Here is a 6903-nt window from a genome sequence, read left to right as displayed (position 1 = left end):
ATTTAAATAATCGTTTTTGCAGACTGTACGAGCCGAATCTGCGCCGACTCAATGTGATTATGCAATCGCTCCTGCGTGAGACAATCGTCACGGTAAAAATCGGTCAAAATTAAGCCTCTAAACATGGACAGGACCTGAGTTTTTACCAACGACCCTCCCTCGACCCGATCCTCCGTTTGCGGGAGCCTCAGGGCCGCATTTACATGACAACCTTTCAAGTGAAAACGCTTTCGCGAATTCATCTCAGAAAAATGTGTCCGTTTGCACAGCAACATTTGAAAAACGATGAAAGTCTACACGATTTAAAAAACAAAAAAAAACCACAACAACTTCACTTGAGCGATCGTTGGCGGTGGAGGAAAGGAAAACAGTCCTGTTGAACAGGAAGAAGGCTGCAGGACCAAACTAGGAGGGAGAGGGAGCTTCCTAAAGGAGTTAAGGAAAGGTGTTAGGAGGCTTCCTAAAGGAGTTAAGGAAAGGTGTTAGGAGGCTTCCTAAAGGAGTTAAGGAAAGGTATTAGGAGGCTTCCTAAAGGAGTTAAGGAAAGGTGTTAGGAGGCTTCCTAAAGGAGTTAAGGAAAGGTATTAGGAGGCTTCCTAAAGGAGCTAGGAAAGGTGTTATGAGACTTCCTAAAGGAGTTAAGGAAAGGTGTTAGGAGGCTTCCTAAAGGAGTTAAGGAAAGGTGTTAGGAGACTTCCTAAAGGAGTTAAGGAAAGGTGTTAGGAGGCTTCCTAAAGGAGCTAGGAAAGGTGTTATGAGACTTCCTAAAGGAGTTAAGGAAAGGTGTTAGGAGACTTCCTAAAGGAGTTAAGGAAAGGTGTTAGGAGGCTTCCTGAAGGAGTTAGGGAAAGGTGTTAGGATGCTTCCTAAAGGAGTTAGGGAAAGGTGTTAGGAGGCTTCTTGAAGGAGTTAAGGAAAGGTGTTAGGAGGCTTCCTAAAGGAGTTAAGGAAAGGTGTTAGGAGGCTTCCTAAAGGAGTTAAGGAAAGGTGTTAGGAGACTTCCTAAAGGAGTTAAGGAAAGGTGTTAGGAGGCTTCCTAAAGGAGTTAGGGAAAGGTGTTAGGATGCTTCCTAAAGGAGTTAGGGAAAGGTGTTAGGAGGCTTCTTGAAGGAGTTAAGGAAAGGTGTTAGGAGGCTTCCTAAAGGAGTTAAGGAAAGGTGTTAGGAGGCTTCCTAAAGGAGTTAAGGAAAGGTATTAGGAGGCTTCCTAAAGGAGCTAGGAAAGGTGTTATGAGACTTCCTAAAGGAGTTAAGGAAAGGTATTAGGAGGCTTCCTAAAGGAGTTAGGGAAAGGTGTTAGGATGCTTCCTAAAGGAGTTAGGGAAAGGTGTTAGGAGGCTTCTTGAAGGAGTTAAGGAAAGGTGTTAGGAGGCTTCCTAAAGGAGTTAAGGAAAGGTGTTAGGAGGCTTCCTAAAGGAGTTGGGAAAGGTGTTAGGAGGCTTCCTAAAGGAGTTAAGGAAAGGTATTAGGAGGCTTCCTAAAGGAGCTAGGAAAGGTGTTATGAGACTTCCTAAAGGAGTTAAGGAAAGGTATTAGGAGGCTTCCTAAAGGAGTTTAGGGATAAGGCGATCTCATTGTTTTGACAATAAGAGACAATATTACTAAGCCACTAGGTGGCGTAGTAATAATCCAACGGCGGTGAAGGTTGGTGACGTCTGTCGTGGTGAAAAAAACGACAAATTTCTGAAAATGGACTATAAAAAGGTGATTTCTCTCCCCTTCCCCTTCTAACCACTGATATAATGTCAAATATCTGAAGGTTTGAATGTAAATCAAAGGAAAAGAGGAACTAAAGGTGAATAAAGAACCAATCAGAGTGAGAATAAGCTGCTCTAAAACTTTACTGTGTTGGTTCTACAACATCCAGAACATTCCTCGTTGGGATCTGGGTTCTAGATGATTTCAAGTTGTTCTAAGCAGATTATCGCTTTGGTAACTTACATGATCTGCTCCTTGTTCAGTCGTCCTGAGTTTCCCTGAACGCTCCGATGAGCCGGTCCCGTCAATGGAGTCAAACTAATATTGAGGTGATGTCATCCCTCCTGGAGGTTCCTGTCGGTACGCTCGCCGAATAAATTGAAGACTGCTCAAGCAGTTATTTGGACACTCTGATAACATGGAATTACAGTCTAGTCTGGAAGTATGGATGGGAAGTATGCACGGATTGCTTTCTCAGCCTCGCTCTGAGCCGACGTGTTTGTGATCCTTCCCCGGTGGCAAATCAAGCGCCGGTGTCTTTTAAATTGACTCGATGTTTGACTGAGAGTTTCTGTTCCTCTGCGAGGTTCCATCATCTGGAGCTCATGAGTTTCCTTCGAGTCCATCTTCCAGATGTCAGATTTCACTTTGCTGAATCGGAGCAAACTTTGACCTTCTGGTTCCCCCTCGAGAGAAAGAGCCAGAGGATCACCAAAGTCATTAGGATTCATCCTCCATGGGCCTTTTTTTTTTATTTATTTATTTTTATATCTGTTGCAAATTAAGCCGCAATCCAAACAGAGCTTCAGGAAAACTTGCTCGAGTCGGCATGATTTACTCACTGCGGACCACAAATGTTATATATGAAGTTTTATCTCGGGCCATCTTGAAGTTATTTTAGCGTTTCAGTATCAGCGGCCGAGGGAATGACCAACATCGACATTTGGTATCTCCGGAGTCTCGCTGCCCGCGTGGCTGAACTTCAACAATCAGACCATAAAGATGGCAACGGAAAGGAAGTTATAAGGCCACGGCTAAGCTCTCAGATTAGAAACCGTAAAGATTAGGGGTTTGAGAGTTTGCAAATGGGTGCTTATTTGTCCAGAAAAGAAATAAGCACACAGTCCGGTGGAAACACTTTATTCCCTTTATCCTGCTGCCATCCCACATGCTGCGTATGTGACGGCTTCGCAGCAGCGAGGAAGATGTCTGTTTTCTCATACCCTAAATACGCTGCAGGTGCACAGAGGAAACCTAAGTATAATCATTACAAGTATTTATTTTGGCTGGGTGTAACAATCTGTTAAAATAATAGTTGGTCTTGCACTTGGGAGGAGAGTTTGGAGGGTCTTTGTGTTGTCTCGGCCGGGGGAAAAGCCAAAGCATTCATGGACGACTGCGGAAAAAACCTGCTTTTTGTGGGAATCCTGACGCTTTGCGTCTTTTCTCCGTGCGTTTGACGTTTCGCTATTTGCACTGGACGAGGGGTCTGCATCCTTTAAGACCAAAAGAGCTGCTTTTTTAACTTTTTTGTTATGTTTTACCTGGAGCCACAACATTCAAATAATTTTACATTTTCTTTTAAAAAGTGTGATGATTCATGACAATTTAGAATGTCTGACATATTCTTCTCTCCTTATATGTGTTTCTATTTTTTTTAAGTCACTGTTTTGACTTTTTGTTTGTTTTTTCATTCGATGCTACTTTGTGATTTTTTTTAAAATCTGTTTTATTATAAATTTTTCACTTTTTGTTTTATTTTTTATTTTATTTTAGCCATGTTTTTCCTTTTGTGCTGATTTGAGGCATCTAAATTAATTTTTTAAAATGTTTTGCTATTTTCAGTTTTAGTTTTTTCAACTTGTCCTTTGTTGTTGATGATGCAATAGAAGCCTGTTTGCCTGCTTTACCTTTTTTCAGCTATTTTTGGGACAAAAATCCTTTTTAAAAAAAAAAAAAAAAAGGTGCAAAGTCTAAACAAACTGAAGATATAACTTTTTTTTCTATTAAACATTCCATTTTTTGACGGCTTCAGGGAGCCGTTACAGCAGAGCCGCGGGTTGCACAGCCTCGCGTTAGAGTTGCAGTAAATGTGCAAAAGGAGAGTTTGACATGTTTGTACCATGTGTGCATGCAACTTTACAACTTGTATATCTGCTGCTGATTGCTGGAAGTTGCCACTCAAGTTTCAATGCAATTTCATACTATAATAATAATAAAGCCTCTTTAATGTTTCACTTTACAATTTGTCCCGCTGTGTTCCATCGTCTATGAAACCCCCCCCCCCAACCACGAAAACCACATGACAGGGGAGAGAAATGCCAAGCGAGCTGGCAAAGGCAAACAATCAAACATATCAAAGTGGAGAAAAGGCATTCTGGTCGCAGAGCTGCAGGTGAGCTGACAACGTGTCTTTGTTCCACTTGGTTCCCATACCTTCCTGGCCGCCGACCAAGTCCCCACTGTTTCTCACAGCCTGGATCCTGATCTGAAACACCTTTTTTTTTTTTTTTTTAATTCTAGCTTTTAAAAATACGCTGGAAAGCTGCAATTAAGGAACGGAATTCCAGATTTAAAACATGTTGTTTATGGGATGCCGCGGCTTCGTTAATATTTTCCACACTCCACGGAAGGGAGGACGGCCGTGTCAGGAGGACTGAAGATGAGTGTGAGAAAATGTAAAGGGCAAGGTTTCCCTCACCATAATGCCCCCTTTTATAAAGCACCCAGTGAGTGTGGGTTTTAGTCCCACTATTATGGGATATGTGGCTTGGCTTGACTTGGTACAGAAGTCTGACCTTACAGTTCCACCAAAAAAGAACAAAAATCCCATTCATTAAAAAATATGAAAAATCTGCAATAATATTAATAATTTGATTTGGTGGTGGTTGTTTGAAGAATTTTATTAGAAAGTAAAAAAAATAAAAAAATGCATTAAATATTGCACTCCTGAAAATTTGGTGAAGCTAAACGTTTCTGACGTCACTGGAAAAGTCAAGACTCCCTCAATCACAACAGACTCCACGAACCGCCTCCAAACAATATTCCTTTTGTGTCCGCCTCTCTGAATTAAACATGCCCCTCTTCTATTTGCTCCGTTTGACATCAGGCATCTCCGTCCCGCAATAAGACGTCTTAACGCTTCGTCGTATAGAGATCCGTGCCTTGGCTGACGGGGACGAGTTCGACTGGAGAAACGGAGTGACAAGCATTTCTCAGTGGCTATTTCTGCTCTTTTACATCATATAAGCCTTCCCATTGCTTGCCAGAGGAAATGAAATGTTTATTGTATAGCCCTGAGGGCTTTTGCAGAGAGAGTTCTCGGTGGACGAAAAGAAAGGATAAGCCTTCCACCCCCCCCCCCCCTCTTTTCTCCCCTCCGAGCTTGGCTCGGTCCTGTGGCGTATGAGAGGCAGGAGTTGGAGGTCGGGTCATTGGAATAGTGAAGGACCAGTGGGAGGAGCGAAGATTGACAGCACACCTCCTGCATTGGACAAACGTGATCTGGTGGTTCTGACAAAACACAATACAGGTTTATCCATTGATCCATCCCTCATCGACACCCACTTTATCTAATATTAGGGTAAGACGGGGGTGAAGAAAGTCCCAGCTGTCAGTGGGTGAAGCACAGGGTGCACTGGAGACATGGCTGCCAGTTCATCACAAGGCTAAAAGAGAGACTGACGGTCACTTAACAGCGTTTAGAGACACAAACCAACCCTACTCTCGCGTCTTTAAAGAGAATACTGCAGAGGGAAGTCATATTTGTGCAGTGGGAACGTACAAACTCCATCCAGGTACCAGATTGTTGAGTGTTGAGATTAATGCCACCGTGCAAACCTCCAGAATAAGTCCATCTGCTCAAAACTTTACTTTTCAGGCACCTGTTGCAGCACAACACCATGTACAATCATTTTCACTTTCCAACTCTTCATTTAGAATCATTTCAAGAATAAAAACATCTTGAAATAAATTGCTACGCAAATTCATAAATTACCAAAAAAGATCCTTCATAGCCAGTGAGGTTAAATCTCTGCTTTGCTGCAGTAGATTCAATGTGTTTTCATTTTAAATGATTTGTCAGGTTTATTTTATTTTATATTTTATTTTAATCTTAGGTGCTTTGTCTTATCTGGTTATATTTCATTTTGTTCCATTTTTTTTTTACTTTTCATTTGTTAACCGACTTGATGCATGAATGTAAATGTAAACTGAGGCTACAAACGACTTGCACCCTTGTGGGATAAATAGTTTTCTGAACCGATCTGAGATAAAGTTGATTTTAAGAGAAAGTTTGTCGTCTGTCTCCTCACTAAATCTTGTGCGACAGTCGGGATTTGTCATTTCTGACACGAGGAGCAGTAATCATACTCGGCCTTGAGTGAGGGTCTTTTCTTTAATAAGAGGAATCCCTCATCTCGGCTGATAATGATGCTTTGTGTCGAGGTCCGGAGGAGGAAGTTATCTCACTGGTGTGGACAGGACACGGGACCATATGTTCCCATTACTCGTGTCTATAAGGAAAATTCTCCAATTTCCTGCAGCCACAGAGAGTTGGATAATATTATACTATCAGAGCCATCTGAAAGCCGTTCCCAGACACAGCCACCGGCCTGGAACAGTTTTGCTTTACAGGACCGTTTAAAGGTGGACATACACATAAACACACACATTCTACGGAAAGTGTTTGTGTACAGGTGCAGAGACAATAACACCATGTGCAGCGTTCCAGGGCTTTAGGAAACATGTCCACCTGAAGAAGAATATATATATTTAAGCCTGCATGAAGAAGATTTTTCTTCTTAACGTAAAAGCTCTGGTATATAAAGATTTAGTTGGTGGATAATGTTTGTGTCGCAGCTCAGGAGGCAACATGAAGTCAGCAACGGGTCAGGCTTTGAAAAACTCTCTCTACCTCATGTGGTTTTGTGAGTACAACGGATTTCCACGAGAAAATTTGATTTAAAGGAGTGCAACAAGAGTTTAAGGAACGATGCTTTGCAGATTAAACGGCTTTAGAAACTTGGCAGCCGGTGCAATGGCCGTGAAAAATCCCATTCTTATGTCTGTTAAATAACCAAGAACACAAGGTTAAGCTAAAAAATGTTGCATGACCATGTTGGCAGAGCATCATTCAGTATTTGTGGGGGTACTCTGGTTTCTTACCACAGCCTAAAACGAGTGTTGGTTGACTGCAGAATTGGCT

Source organism: Lipophrys pholis (assembly GCF_963383615.2).
Source record: "Lipophrys pholis genome assembly, chromosome: 12".
NCBI lineage: Eukaryota > Metazoa > Chordata > Actinopteri > Blenniiformes > Blenniidae > Lipophrys > Lipophrys pholis.
This window is presented reverse-complemented; position numbering follows the sequence as displayed.